Source organism: Triturus cristatus, chromosome 2_1, assembly GCF_964204655.1.
Source record: "Triturus cristatus chromosome 2_1, aTriCri1.1, whole genome shotgun sequence".
NCBI lineage: Eukaryota > Metazoa > Chordata > Amphibia > Caudata > Salamandridae > Triturus > Triturus cristatus.
In genome coordinates, this window is record NC_140581.1 from 829,930,788 (window position 1) to 829,946,750 (window position 15,963).

The 15,963-nt window shown below is 47.1% G+C and overlaps 1 non-coding gene across 1 annotated transcript; it reads left to right on the top strand.

Annotated features, from left to right (window-relative positions):
• The first annotated feature begins 15,358 nt into the window (after positions 1–15,358).
• LOC146865936 (small nucleolar RNA SNORA49) lies at positions 15,359–15,486 on the top strand. Its single transcript, XR_014977661.1, has one exon. It is a non-coding gene; the product is annotated as a small nucleolar RNA SNORA49 (small nucleolar RNA).
• The last annotated feature ends 477 nt before the right edge of the window (positions 15,487–15,963 follow it).

A 15,963-nucleotide genomic window follows, 5' to 3' on the forward strand; every position in this document is an offset into this window, starting at 1 on the left:
TGGTTTCTATATGATAAGATGGAAGGTGATCCTCAGCAACAGACAATTCATGACATAGGTAAAGCACATGCAAGAGACAAAAAATGTATTTCTCTTTAGAAGCCTTATGCCCTTTGTTGGCCAATTTAGTTAGCAAGTATAAAGAACCTAACAAGCATTGGTTCAGAGTGACAGATGCAATTAACAAATCATCAATATACTGAACTAACCTTGCATTTTCAGGGACGACCAAGAGGTAAACCCTTGGGAAAGTCTTTGCCACGTTAATTGAGATCCACTTAATATGAACATGAAGGGTATTAACTCTCTTTGTGTATGGGAATGGAAAATAAGTTGAAGCAAAGATCCATCAAGGTAAACCACTACAATGTGGCTGTTTTCATATGCCTTTCAATAAGGGCATAGTATGCAAATACTGAAGATTAGTTTGTACCTCTTTTGAAAACTGAATGACGTGCATTCCAGAGGTTGGTTCCTACCAGGAAATTACCACTAGAGAAGCAGGACATGGACATCTGAGCTCTAAGGAAAGATCAGAGAAAGTAGTAGTCCATCACTAGAAGAGAAGCAACAACTAATAATGATTATAACAAGTTAGACAAACTGCTTGAGTGAATTTATTGACGTCATTGTCCTGGTTCACAGTGTATTTACTAGGTTAATTTATTTTCTCTATTCGGCTGATTAAAGCTTCCCTGAGGCTGCATGTCTGGCGAAACCATGCCAAGCTCTCGAGCTGCTCCTCAAAGGAACTCACATTGAAGTGGTTGGTGAAGGTACTTGAGTGGTAGGCACTATGCTAGGAAGCCTGTCTCATCTGTGTTTTCTCATTTTGCATTTACAGCTATATTCCACTGGGGTCTCGTGTCCTTTCGGGTATCACTATGATACCTCCAGCACCCCCCTCTCCCTCCAAAGCAGCTTATGTTTCATGAGGCTGCTTCGATGGCAAGTGTGAGCAAATTACGTGGACATGTGATGTCATCAACCTGCTGCCTCACTAACTCTGCTGATTTGTTAGAGAGTCCAGCTGAGCGTGATTTGAGCACAGTGATCATGCACGCTGGATGTCTCTTTTGTGGCTTTCCTACCAGTGCAACCTTCAGCAGAATGCTGAAGTTTAATTAAGGAGGCTACTGGTGATTGGTAAAACAGAGGGTGTAGAGCAGAGATACAGGAAGCTTGTAAACACTGGCCACAGTTTGTCACTGGGGGAAGAGGTGTGGTGCAGAGGCCAGGAAGGCTGACTCCGAAACACGGGGCTCACGGTTTGATCCCCGGCACCGGCGGCAGGTTAGCCCAGCACCTTGTGACTTTGGGCAATAGCTCGCCTAATCTTCCCGACGGCCCCCAGCGCCGGGACACCTCTCCAGAGGTAGCTGTGCACTTTACAAATGATAGTATTTCATTTTCAAAGTTTGTCACTACTTGTGGTAAGAGAAGCAGAGTATTCATTACAGGGGACAAGCAAAGTAGATGGTCATAGGCTTTAGGTACATTTATGGTTCCTTACAATTAGTCATGAGAACTTTGAATATGAATTTCAAGTATTTAATAGTGAATACAGATTTGGTAACGTTCTATACTTCTAAGATGGAAGTCAAAATGGTGAGCACCTGGTGTATTTCCCCCAAAATAGGTGGCTTTCATATTTACGAGAGTCACATCCCACATGTTTTTTGTCTGCTTGTGTCTCGCTCAGTTTGAAGACTAACTTGTTCTATCAGCCTCTTTGGAAAATTATCTTTGCAGCTGAATCTCTTCAGTGGAATGGATGGTTGTTGGAGTACTGCCAACTGTATTTGTAGGGGCTTGAACATTTCTTCAAAGACAGGTGTTGTTTCACAAATTATTCTATTGAATTGAAGTATGTTTTTGTTTCTGGGGTGGCAGTCTCCCATTTCTACCAAAGATTTTGAACCACATACTGGATTTGTTGTTTCTAAATGTAGTGTGCACTTCATTCAATATAAGTCAAGTAAGTTGAGCAATTTGTGTTCTGCATGCTTATATTATTACACTGTGGAAGAGTTAGACTTTAGATTAACATTTGATGTTACATCCTGGAGGCGAATCATTTATATTCACGAGCACATGTAGCTGTAGAGTGCTACCCACCTCTGTAAGGTGTATCATATACAGTATTCTAAATACTTAAGCTTAGGAGACAATATAGTTAATGTTTTTGTTTACCTTTTCTCAGTACTCAAACGCAAGTGACAAAACCCATACCAAGTCCAAGAGAGAGTGCTATGCAGTGTTGTGTGTCTTTCTAAATATCATTTCTCCTCTCCATCCTCGAGAGTGGCCCCTTAGCCTCCTCAGAGTACAAAGTGGTCAAGAGAGAGCAGCATTGAAGTCCGGATATCTTCGCAGTGGTACTACAAGTCTAAAAGTCGGTACACCCTAAGGCGCTGCGGAGTAACTGCTCATTGGTGTTTTGGAGCGCTGCAAGTTTTGTACTCATGGTTGGAAAAGCTGGTTGGTGGGCCCACAGATCTAAAGTTTGAAGTTGGAAAAGCCTATCTGTTGACCACTGAGGATGAGAGGCCCCGATACTCAAGTCTTGAGAATTAAGGCAGGCACACATTATAGTCAAAGTAGGTGGGATCGATTGGGAATGACATTTCTGATCAGTTTAATTTTACAAAAACAGCTCTCCTACTTCTTGATTAAAACAGCCATTTCTGAGCAGCTAGAGCCAGCCTTGAGGTGCCTCCGGCTAAAAGGGAGGGAATGGGCTATCCTGTACCATGAAGCTAGGGAGAAGAAGATAGAAAATTAAGATACAAGCCTTCATGCCTTGGTGTTTACTACCTGAAAGAAATGTAAAATGTATGTAACTGGTTAATCAGTACATCCAAAGACAGCGTAGGAACTAGTATATGGCTTTAGGAGAGTTTAACTACCACTTAGAAACTATAGACGACCACAACACTGCTTCCATTGTGGATATGATGACCAATGCCTCGGTGATACAGATGGTCAAGCATTCCAAACATGAAGCTGGTCACATTCTAGATGGAATTTTTACATCAAATTCTCATCTATAAATTCAAGAAGTTCTGCCAATTGCATGGTCAGATCATAAAGCCATAGTGTTTGCAGTAACTACCGCACATCACATCCCCCACCCGCATGACTCTCACAGAGCAAAAAAAGGGCGCAACTGGAGGAATATTGATCCCCAGCTGCTGCAATCTGCCCTGGCATCCTCAAAACCAGACCTCACAGTTGAGGCAAACATGGCAACAGGAAACGTTACCAATTGGATTAATAAGGCAGTTAACACGTTAATCCCGGAAAAAAGCTTTATTTTCCAAGCGTTAGAAACATTCTGAACCTTGGTTTTGTGACGCACTGCGTGTACAAAAACAACTCTGCAGACAGGCAGAAAGACGATGGAGAAAGCAGTACACCGCAGCAGATAAAATATCATATGCTCAGACACTAACCGATTATAAAAAAATGATTTTGGAAAAAAAAGTAACTATTTTTCAGAGAAAATTCTGCAGGCAGGCAATTCAAGCAAAGTACTCTTTACAACTCTAAAGAGGTTGGTTAAATTACCCTAGATATTAAAAGGAGACAGCATTGTGGAATTCTGCAACCAACTTGCAAGGTTTTTCCAGGATCAGGTGCTGGCTGTCTATAGCTCCCTCACAGACAAGGGCATTGACAGTGAAGCCAACACTCCTATAAAGACACCGACCTGTTCCGATAAGGTTCTGGCATCTTTTAACCCTCCTAATACAGAACAAATATCGCAGGTAGTCAGATCACTAAAATCCGGAGCACCCACTGACCTAAAATATTCCAGATGGCACCTGACATCATCAGTGAGCAACTCAGTATACTCTTCAATGAAATAATCAGCTCTGGCATTTTCCCTGATTCTTGGAAAATGGTATCAATTTTGCCCCTCATAAAAATAAAAATAAACTATCTGGATCCCAGCGACACCAGTAGTTACAGACCCATTGCCAGGATCCCATTTCCTGCTAAGGTCCTGGAAAAAATTCTAAACACCCAATTGACTACCTTCAGCTCCTCGGTTGACCTGTTATTTCTCTCACAACATGGTTTCCGACAGGTGCACAGCACGGAAACTGCCCTGGTTAAAGCAATAGAGGAAATCAGAGCAATATTGGACTCGGATGCCAAAGCCGCTCTGATACTTTTAGATTTATCAATGGCTTTTGACACCGTGAATCATGGTATTCTAATCAGTAGACTCTCAGAGGCAGAAGTCAAGGACTCTGCCCTCAATCTAATTAAATCATATCTGAACAATAGGTTCCAGTATGTTCAGAGCAGTTCACGCTGCCATGTGGGGTGCCACAGGGCTCCTCGTTGAGCCCCACATTATTTAACTTGTATGTGACCCCGCCGGCTGATATCAATAGGCAGTTTCGTTTTTCATTGGTCTCAAGCAACATGGAGGAAACTGCGGTTCGCTTTAACCAAGACTTGTCTCGCATACACCAATGGATGAGTGCAAACTGTTTAAAGCTCAACGGAGGTAAAACAGAGGTTCACCTGTTGGGCTCTGATAAATCCTTCTTGTCTCAGAGGTGGTGGTCTGCCGGTATCAGAGACTTCCCAGTCCCAGTCGGTAAAGTGAGGAATCTAGGTATTACCCTTGATGATAAACAATATTTTCAGCATCAGATTAACAAGGTCTCATCCTCGGTCTTCCTGACATTAAAAACAATTAGGAAAGTCCGCACTTTTATCCCTCCAAAAGCTGTAAAAACACTAGTGACCGTTCTAGCCCTGGCTAGACTTGATTATGGAAATGCATTATATGTAGGCCTCCAAAAACAGCATCTGCTTAAACTTCAGAGGGCACAGAATGCAACCGCTAGATTGCTGCTTGATATTCTCAAATTTCACTCTATTTCCCAAGGTTTAAAAAAGGTCACTGGCTCCCGGCAAGAAAGCGGATAGATTTTAAAGCTCTATGCTTAGCCTATAAAGCTCTGCATGGGACTGGTCCCTTGTTTCTGAGACAACAATTCGTCTGGTACTATCCTGTAAGAAATTTAAGATCATCACAAAGCAAATTCCTTCAAAATCTCCAAATCCAAAAAAGCACGCTGTGGAGGGTGAAGCTTTGTCTTGGGCACAGTGAAACTATGGAACTCACTCCCGATAGATTTCAAGAATGCCCAACGGCACCCTCCTTTAGAAAATCTCTAAAAACCTGGCTGTTTTCCAACTAAAGCTCGCTCATTTTGTAACTCTCCGGCAAACCTGTTTCCGCACAGCGCCTAGATGCCCCTGTGCATTCGAGCACTATATACATTTTAAGATCAAATCTTTAATTGATAGAGACATTTCAAGCTTCACAGAGACATTAATGTATTCTTTTTCAGAGGTTTTGCAAGGCTGTGTCAAGCTGAGTCCTGGAATGCGTCTAACAGAAACTTTAAAAAATGGTTTGCACTAGGTGCATTTTGTTTGTTATTAAAATATATATATTGAAAGCACTTGCTTTATCCTAAACATTAAGATTTTGTAGTACTTTAATAGTACTAAAATAGTACTTCAAAATGCTAGTCACAGAACTAGGAGTGTAAATCTCGACTCACCTCTCCTATCTTATCTGTTAAGAGATCCTCATACATGTAAGTTTATTATTTAGTAGTAAATGTGGGAGGGACTTGGGAGAGTGGCTGGAAATAGGGGCACATTTACTAGTAAATGGGAGGGTTTTAGAGAGGAGTAAGGGGGCATTTAGGCAGGGATAGGGAGGGGTTTAGCGAGGGACATGCAGTCACCAACAAAAGAGTAATCCCATTGCTATTCACAAACTGCACTCCTAAAATTACTACTGCCAAAAGGTACCCAAAACAGTAGTAAATTACACCAACTCAAAGCTGGAGTAAGTCCAGCACCACAAATGGCTAACCCTTGGTACTGCACCATCCTCCTATGAAAAATAATGGTGGAAGGGGTTTAAAATAAAACCAAACAGGAAAGGGGGGCGTGGCTAAGCCAGCCACGATGGCGGTCGTGCATAGCTGAGGCTCTGCGCCCGGGCGCCTCTCTGCTGAGCTACGGAGCGTCGCAGCGGGTGCTTGGCGGCTCAAAGAGCACCGGACTGCACCTGAAGGGTGGCAAGATGCAGCGGGACGCCTGGTGATGTCCTGAACCTCAGGACTGAAGCTTTATCTGGAGGGACTGGACATCGCCGCAGCCCAGGACCCAAGATGGCGCCGAGACTCCCGTGAGTGAGACGGGGACGGTGCGGGGAGAGACACTGGGGACAGCAGTGCATCGCGCTGTCCCTCCACCGCTGCCTAACCGGGAAAAGCCGAGAGCGGACCCGGGGCCACCGAGGCGGGACATCGCGAGGCGGGGGAGCATCGCCGCCCCGGGCGGATCCGCCATCTTGAACGCGGAGTGCCGGCTTCGAACCGGGAGAGGCTCCGGACGCTGCCGACAAGAGCCTCAGGTACACTTGCTCCTGGGGGGGCTGTGAGGAGGAGCTGGGACCTGGCGGGAACACCGCGACCTGGGGGTATCTTGACCTTCCCCCACGTCGCCTGCCTGACCCTAAAATGGCCGCCGAGCAGACACCGGGCCCTTTTCTACACCACCAGTGAGGCCTCTATGTTTGGGACTGTCGCAGCGACGACCTCCTCGGCGGCGTCCGGGGGGGTTGGTGCGCCCCAGCCTGTCCCAACCGCCGCCTGCCCACAGCGAACTGCCAGGGAGCCTCCTGGTGCCCCCGGGGGGCCTTGATGATCAAAGAGTACCGGAGTGACGGTCCGCACTGGTGCGAGGTAACAACGAGCCCAACACTCTGGAGGGGGAGCCCTGGACACCGGACACAGAGGTCACCCAGGAGACACGAAGCGGGCGGATACTCTGGGGAGGCGTGACGCGAACCCGCACTCCCCCGCGACACACGACCAGGCCTCGTCGACTACACCCTGAGGGACTGTGGGGGTCTCGCCTCTGTTGGGGACCTCCGGAGGGGACTTGATCTAGGCGGCCACAGAGAAGATCACCTTCGCACCCGGTGGAGTGCGCCCCTGGAATTCGTGGGCGCTGCAGGAGAGTTCCCGCCTGCGGCATCGGAGACAGACGTGAACTCTGAGTGGGGGTTCTGCTACCGGAGGCACCGTGCGGGTGGCTCCTGGGGCCTGACATTGGTGACTCCTGTGCCCTGCCTGCGGAGGGAGACCCAGAATACCGGCCCGGGCCGCTGCCCTTCAGCACCGCCCTCTCGTCGCCCTCTCCCACTGCACCCCTCGCGGACCCCTGGCACCACTGCGGGCTCCTGAGCCCTGACCGACGGCACTGGCCCGTCCGCCGCACGTGACGTCAAGATGGGGAAATCAAGGCCTGCGCAACACCATACGGTCCCGGAGACAGCCCCGGAGAACATGCCGAAGGCCTCGACCTGGACCCCCGGTACGGCGTCCCCCACAGACATATCAATATCGGATAAGCTGGATAAGGTCCTAGCCGGCATTGAGTTGTCCCGTCTATCTATGGAGGAGCGCCTTGGTACCCTGGCGACAGATGTCAACCTTCTCCGGGATGATCACCGTAAATTAGCTGACCGGGTGCGCACAGAAGAACGGACGCTGGAGGAATACAACCAACGCTGAAAGAACACCAGACGACGCTCAGGTGTCCTTGACCAGTCTAGGCCTTAAATTATATGGAGTTCTGTTCAGTACAGTTTGGTCCTGAAATAGTGTCTGTGGATCTGTAGTGTTCAATTGCAGATGTGGCGTTACTGCTTCCTGTAAAACGTCATCATCTTCTTTTTCAGACCGAGCTCCATCTAGGTGTGCACTACTGAAAGGTACAAACCGAGGGACCTTTTCGCCTTCAAAATCACCTACATCCTTACAGACCCACTCGTCAAAAGGCAAGGGCAAGGGCACCTTTTTGCAGTGCACGCCATGGATCCAGTTCTTTTTCCCCTCGATCTTCACTGCTGTACGTGTTACTAGAAGGACCTGTCGAGGCGCCCTCCAACGAGGCTCCAAATTCCTTGTCCTCTGAACATTTTTCACACAGACCCAGTCTCCCGGCTGAATAGAATGACCTGGGTCTGTGGATGCCTCTGGTAAAGCGTTTTGAACCTGTTGGTGGAGAACACGTAATTTAGTGGTGAGGTCATGCAAGTAGTCAATCAGCATTGGATACTGTATGTCAGAATACTTTTTAGGGCGAGGGACTCCCCAAACATTAGCCGGGTGCCCAAAAACAACCTCGTATGGGCTGAGTCCCAAACGAGAATGTACAGCTGTTCTAGTGGATAGGAGAGCCAAAGGTAAAGCGTCGGGCCAGGCAAGTCCCATGCTAGCCTGTACCTTTGCAAGCTTAAGTTTGAGAGTGCCGTTATAGCACTCTACCAAACCCGCTGATTGGTTCGCCGCATGAAATTTTTGGCGAATACCAAGACCGGCACATACCTTTTTCATAATTTGGCCCACAAATTCACTTCCATTGTCACTCCAGACAATGCGCGGCAAACCAAACCTAGGGAAGAATCCTTTCAAAAGAACTTTGGCAGTGGACAAAGCAGTGTTGTCTTTCAGGGGGTAGGCCTCTATCCATCTGGAGAAGGCACACACCACCACCAAAACATATTTGAGATTGTTGCATCGTTCCATGTGGATATAATCAATTTGCAACACCTCAAAAGGATATGTTGGGGGAGCAAAATGACCTGCGGGAGTTGGGGTTCCCTTTCCTGGATTATGCATCAAGCAAACGATACAATGCTTCACTAAATTATCTGCACATTTTGGAATCCCTTCGTTCAGCCACACTGGAGCCAGAAGCTTACATATTCCTTTCGCACTGATGTGGGCTGGACCATGCGCCATAGCAACTACAGGCAGTACATAGGCATCTGGTAACAGCCAACGCTGATGTTCTGACAATTCTATCCAACATCCCATCGCGTCTAACATTCCTGTACTCTCTTTCCACTTACTCAACTCTTTCTCTGTAGCCTCTGCTTGAATCGATCTCACACTTTCTATTGTATCCTCACACATTCCTTTTTCCTTGACCTAATTTGCAGGGCCCGCAACATACATGCGACTTATAGCATCTCTGGCTGTTTCTTTCGCTACCTCATCCGCAAAAGCATTCCCACGACCAACATCATCAGTAATCCTCTTATGCGCACTACACTTTATGATTGCTATCTGGGTAGGCAAAGCAAGTGGTGAAGGTCAGACAAGTGACGCAATAGTGCAATAGTCACGTTTTTGCAAATATCCTCTGAATCTGCAGCAATCAATAAATCATCCACATACTGAATAAGGGTAGCACCTGGCGGCAAAGGAAAAGCATCAAGCTGGCATTTCAGAGCTTGGCTATAGATGGAGGGACTTTCGCAATAGCCTTGGGGTGCGTGCTTGAACCGGAAACTTCGGCCTCCTAAAGAGAAGCCAAAAATGTCCCTACTCTCTTCAGCAATGGGGATGCTGAAGAAAGCATTTTTCAGATCGATAACAGAAAACCAAGCTGCCGAGGCAGGTATCATAGTTAACAGGGCAGTGATATCTGGAACAACAGGAAACTGTGGTACAACAATTTTATTAACCTCCCGGAGATCAATAACAAAACAATAAACAGGAGGCTGAGAAGGATCAGTGAGTTTAAGAACCGGGAGAACAGGACTATTGCATACATTTCACCTCGTCTCCTCGACCACACCCTTCTGAACCAAATCATAAATAATAGCAAAAAGTGCTTTTTCACCATCATTGGGAATTTTGTATTGAGGGATGCGTGGCAATTTAACATTGGGCTTGAGGGTAACCACATAGGGTGGGATCTCAAGACAACCAACATCATTTGGACCCGTGGCCCAAAGTGTCGCAGGGAGAGAGAGCAATTCAGGTGGAAATTGATCTTTAGACAAATACATTGGAGAAGTCAGTTTCTGCCCCAAAACGAGATGCACACCAGTAGGAGAACAATATATCGTTGCATGCAATCTTTTCAATAAATCCAAACCCAACAGATTTTCGCCGCAACCAGTCGTTAAAAGAAGCGGAGCTTCCAAGTCATAAGAACCAATTGAAATAGGCAGAGGACAAGAGACCGGGCTATGAACTGGGGCGCCAGAAAATCCTACGGATACGTTTGTTAAGCCAGACAAAGGTGCCCCAGGGAGTTTGGAGTGAATAATAGAACTTCTCATCGCACCAGTATCTAAAAGAAATGGCTCTGAAACACCCATTGTAGTGACATTAACATAAGGCCCATTCTGATCTACTGGAATCGATACAACTCCCTCACTTTGTCTATGGCTGTCCTAGTTAGCGTGAAGACCGTCATTCTCACCTTCAACATAGTAATCATCATTGTAATACTGTGTAGACTGAGTATTCTGCTGATCAAAATAGTTCATAGAACGTGGAGGTGGAGGGGAACGCTGTGTCTGGGGCGACATACCTCGACCTCTACCCCTGGGCGCTAACTGGGAACCACCACGACCTCGTGGAGTAGATAGTCCTCAATTACGCTGTAATAAAACCGGGCAGCCATTTTTAAAATGACCTTCCTCCCTACAATAGGCGCATTGGTTAGGACCTAACAAAGGCCGCGGAATATAGGGCTCAGGCTTTTGAAACACCCTCTGAAATTGGGGAGGCTGTTGAAACTGGCGCTGAGCAGAGTGAGGAGGATAAGCTTGTTGCAGAAGAACCTTTATTTTTAATTCTTTAGTCTTCTTCTCTTGCTTGTCTTTTTCCTCTTTGTCCCTGTTTTCGTAATATTGTGCAGTAGCCAATATCTGAGCCGAAGAAGAAACAGCCCATGAACTTTCAGAGTCTTTTAACTTATGTGACAACTCGGGGAGCAAATTGAATACAAATTTATCTACAAATAATCGCTGTCCACCCTCCGTAGTCATATCCTGACCACTGTGATCAATAAACGTCTCCTCAAAACGAGTGAAGAAATCGGAGACACTCTCATCTTTCTTCTGTTTACACGCGGCTAATTTATCACAATTAACTCGTAAGGCGGGCATCATTGTTTTCATTAAGGTAATAATCCTACCAGGGAGTTCTGTGATCAAAACATCAGGCTTAGCACCACCCACTTGTGCTCTATCCGAGGCAGTTATAGCATTCCATGTACCACCCAATTCTTGAACGTGATCCTCTCTACGAATCCGAGCCCATAACGCTTGTGGGACTACATTTCCCATCAACATGTCAATATCGGCTAAATTCATAATGCAGGCATCAACAGTCTGGGACAATTCTTTATAGTAATCAGCAGGGTTTTTACGGGGATCCGGTAAAGATTGTTTGAGGGCCAAAACATCAGATCTCTTCCAGGGGACATGTACCCATATACGCTGGAAGTGAGCGGGAATAGCTGGGTTATTACCTGCTTGCGCAACCTCTTCCCTCCATATCGGAGGAACCTCTCTCATTGGGTAATATTTCAATGTCTGCCGAACAGCAGGATCAGAATCAAGAAACGTTTGTGAAGGAAATGACGACCTAAAAGTAACAAGTGTCCTTACGGCGTCCTCAACCCTAGAACCCACAATGAGTCCTTTATCGAAATTAGCCTGAACATCCAACAGACCCTGGGGAAGTAAACCCAAATCCATATCCTCCCATTCTTTAGCGAGAGTGTCACACATAACATTAAATACATATCTCTGCGTGGGCACCTCCAACTGATGAAAGGTGATCATGATATCTTTCACACTATACTGGGGACCCTTCTCGATCCATTTGCGAGCGAGAGAGTCCAATACCACCCGTTCGTCGGAACGTGGAAGTTGACTACGAGACTGTCTTCGAGGAAAAGCCGGAGACATGTTCAGAGTCTCAAAGAAAGGGGACAAGAAACCCGAGACAGTATCTGTTATTCGTTTGCGCACAGTAGGAGAATTAGACATAAGGACAGGGGACAAGGTATTAGGCGGTACAGGAGAGGAACTGGCAGTTATGAGGGGAGCCGAAGGCAAAGAAGATTGAGGTTCAGGAGATGGAGACAAAGGAATTGGTGGCACGAGAGGTGGGAGTGGCAATACCGGAAGGGGCAAATGTGGAAGAACCAGAACAGGTGGGGGGACAACAGGCAACTGAACAGGTTGTAACAACGGGGGTGCATTAGCACCTTGTACATAGGGTGGAGGCAATCTCAATAGGTGAGACATCAAAGGGTCTTCCTCCAGATCCTTACTTTTATCAGAAGGGGAATTAGGCAACACCGGATAGCATCTATCTATTGCCATACGATGCTGTCTCTCTGAAATTTCCATTGCATTATCAATCTCATTATTTTTAAATTGCTGGGCAGCCTGTATAATCGTCATATTTTGTGCTTTCTTATCTCGTTTTGCCTGTTTAATTTCTTTCTGTTTGGCTTCCTTACGCCAGAGGCAGAAAGAGTCAAACATTGCCGGCCGGGCTTGTCTTTTGAACAATATCGCTTCCAAATTGTCTAATATGTCAGGCTCAAAACTACCATTTTGTGGCCACTGTAGAACGCCATCGTTCTTCGTGTATCGGATCCATGCCTTATTAAAGGCAATGGGGCCGACACTATGTTTTGAATAAAGCTCATAGGTGGGAGTTCCAACCGGAGGAATCGGACAAGAGTCCTCCAGCCGAGAATCCCTATTACAACCAAGGCAACAGAATTTCCTAAACTTACTCAGACCAGGCATCGTTATTTCACTGGACTGTTCACAAACATCAAGGGGTTAAATCAAATAATATAGCACAAACGTACTCACCCCTCGGCTTCGGCTTTTGCAATAGCCGAATCAAAGACCCAAATCAAAACAAAAATAGTGGGAGCTACCCACCAATACTTAACTAAGTGTCTTCTTACGCCAACAGAGGCCCGTCTAATGTCTCGCGATACCAAACATCAAAGGGACCAAAGCAGGGCGGCAGTCAGGGCAGCAGTCGTCAGCAGCCGTCAGAAAGGAGAAACCGCGCTGCAAAAGACCTTCGGACCACTTCGACATACAGGGGTCGCTTGACGTGGTTCGCGATTCCGCCAGAATTTTCTTGCGGGGCTCCTCACGAACCTCGGGCAGGACTGCTACCTCTGAAGCCGGCCCACGTTCGGGCGCCAATTGAAGAACCAGAACCTTATGGGCCTGGCGGCGCAGGGTACGCCTTAATCTCCTGAGTTCACCTGCTTTGTCGAACAGAGACACGGGACACTCCGTTAGGCGTAGAAGATAAGGTTTATTAGCTGCAGCTAAGTACAGTTGTCCCAGAAGTACACTCGGTATGTTCTCAGGAGACTGCCACTTTACTTTGTGGCGCACAATCTTTTATAAACCACATGTTGACAAAAAAACACTCCCAATGCATACAGGGTTAACCAATGAGAAGAGTGTGAAAACAAGATATTAAGTAACTCAAGTAAGCCTCTCTCCCAACTGTGTTTGTCACCCTTCCCCACAAGTTAAGCAGTGGTAGTGTTTGTAAGTCGACCTGCAGGTGGAAGGACACATTTGTATGCCCCGGAGGACAGTTGTGAAATGAGAGAATACGAGTAAAGAATAGCGAAGGCCAGAGGATAAGATAAAGTCAGGAAAGAATGGTGCGAACCAACAGATAGTTGAAACAGGGATCAGTCAGACCAGACGAGGATTAGTGGAGTCGGCCGGACCCTAACACCAGCTATAAACAGAGGCAGGAGGTTATTTGACACGCTTCAGTAGGATGAGGGAAAACAACACTTCGTTCACCGTGCCGCCTGAGTGAGGGCAACACAAAATGGCGGAATGACATAAAATGGTGGCTAAATACGAACATGATCGGAAACTGAATTACCTCATGTCCTGAGTCTCAACATAGGAGTGTGAGGTTTCAAATAAACAGACTTGCAGCATGCATGACTGATGTAGTGGCCTCAGACATGATGTGCATGAGTGGGAGATATGCATAGTGCCGGGACGGTTGCTCCTGTTACAGTCAGATCATTCCAGGACCATGGAGCAGTGTGCCCATTACAGTCCCCTGAGACACCTTTTCCTAGGAATCATGTGTGTCATCAAACACTGTGCCCATTCACTGTGTGTTCAGCATAGGTTGGCCTCTGTGGCATTGTTCCATGGCCTCATTTGTATTTACGTAAAGTGTGCTACATGTGTCCACTGTCCATGGTGACCCCATTAGGCTTGTGCATCCTCACACTGGGCAGTGCCTGTGTGTCTATGTACAACTATCTGTTGTGGGTTGTTTGTCACAAATATGTGTGGTCAGCCTCACAAGGTGATGTGGAGTACATTTAGGAGTTCTTGATGCACATTTTAGTAATCCCAAATCAAGAGGTGTAACTACTTGCTCTGTCTCAATCACATTGTCTCAGGTAGGGGGGGTTTGTGCAGGCAAGGCCTACATGCAGGGGCGGCTGGTGACATTTGAAAATGGCGAGGCGTAAAAGTGCTGGAGGAGTGCCCCGTAACATAACCTGGACGCTAGCTTACCACTTCAGCGTAAAGGTGGGAGATAAAGCTGCCAAGCCAGAACACCCTAAATTAACATCCCAAACATGTGCATTACCGCCAGCTCCCAAAGGCCTAAAATCGCGTCAAAACGCACTCTGAAACTAGGCCCAAAATACACCTTCCCCTCCATGGATTTTCTTCAAAACAGTTGCAATCAAAATTAGACCTTCCCAACTCTGATCCCAGCTAAGCAAATCCACTCGGAACCACCTGCAACACCCTACAATCGAACCCCAAAAACATGCAAAACTCACGTTTAACATGGGCTCCTATGGCAGCTCTTTCCCTTCCTCGACTTTGCCAAAAAACACCCTTCCCATCGATCGATTCCTCCCAAACTTCCTGCACACCCATGAATTCCCCCTCCCCACCACTCACAGCAGCCCTGTTCCTGTCGATCAACTGGAACCCCCTAAAAACCACTTCTCCACCACCCCAACACCGCCCATTGGATAACATCGCACTTCCACTACTTTGATCATCTTCAAACTCACTGGGACACTAGTTCCAGCCATTCCAAAGAATCTCAGAAAGAATTACACAAATCCATCCACTGGAAGGGGTATGACTTTTCACCCAAACACGCACCCCCCGCAAACCCACGAAAACACCGCCATTATGCACGAACCTGAATCGGGCCCTGAGACCTAGAATCCGGGAACCCTAGCAAATTTCAACCCTAAACACCACCCCAACCCTACCACATAACCCTAAACACCACCCCAAACCTATCACCAGCAGCGGGAGAAGTGAATAAAATGAAAAGAAAAACTTACCTGACCGCCTCTGCTCCTGGTCCGCCGTCCGCGTTGGCGCCTCTGCCACCTTCAAACTGGAACACCACATCACGACATCAGCACTGGTGTGGCAACCCCTCAGCCAATCCTGGCGCTGCTGCAGCGCCAGGATTGGCTGAGGGCACAGCTTACGCTACGACCGCCGCCTCCCCATTAGGAGACCGAGGGGCTCCTAATGGGCATGCACAAGGCAGTAAAAACACAAGTACGCATGACTGGGCACGGGCTAAAAATTACTCTCCATGCCCACTCATGCGCACTTGTGCTGCCTTTCCATGGCTTGTCTGACAATGCATGTCAGTCAACATGACGCCGGACCGCCCACGGTCCGACGTCATGCTGACTGAAATGCATTGTCAGTTCTCCCCACCCTCGGCGTCTCTGAACTTAAGTAAACTAAGTTCAGAGACACCGAGGAGGGAGCTGCGGGCGCGGGCGGGGGGCAACGCCCCAATGCCCCAATGGACGCACCGCGCCTGCCTACATGTCCAAACCTTATGTCTCCTTGCCAGGTCTGACCTGTGTGTGATAATTGTCTGGACAGACACTCTACGTGCAGTGACCCAGGCATGTTGTGCAGGGAGTAATGTATGTGCTTTGCAGCATGTGTCAAAAGTTAAAAGACATGTTTCCTGCTCATCCATTTTTGGCACCGGTGTGTGCTCCAGATGCTACGTA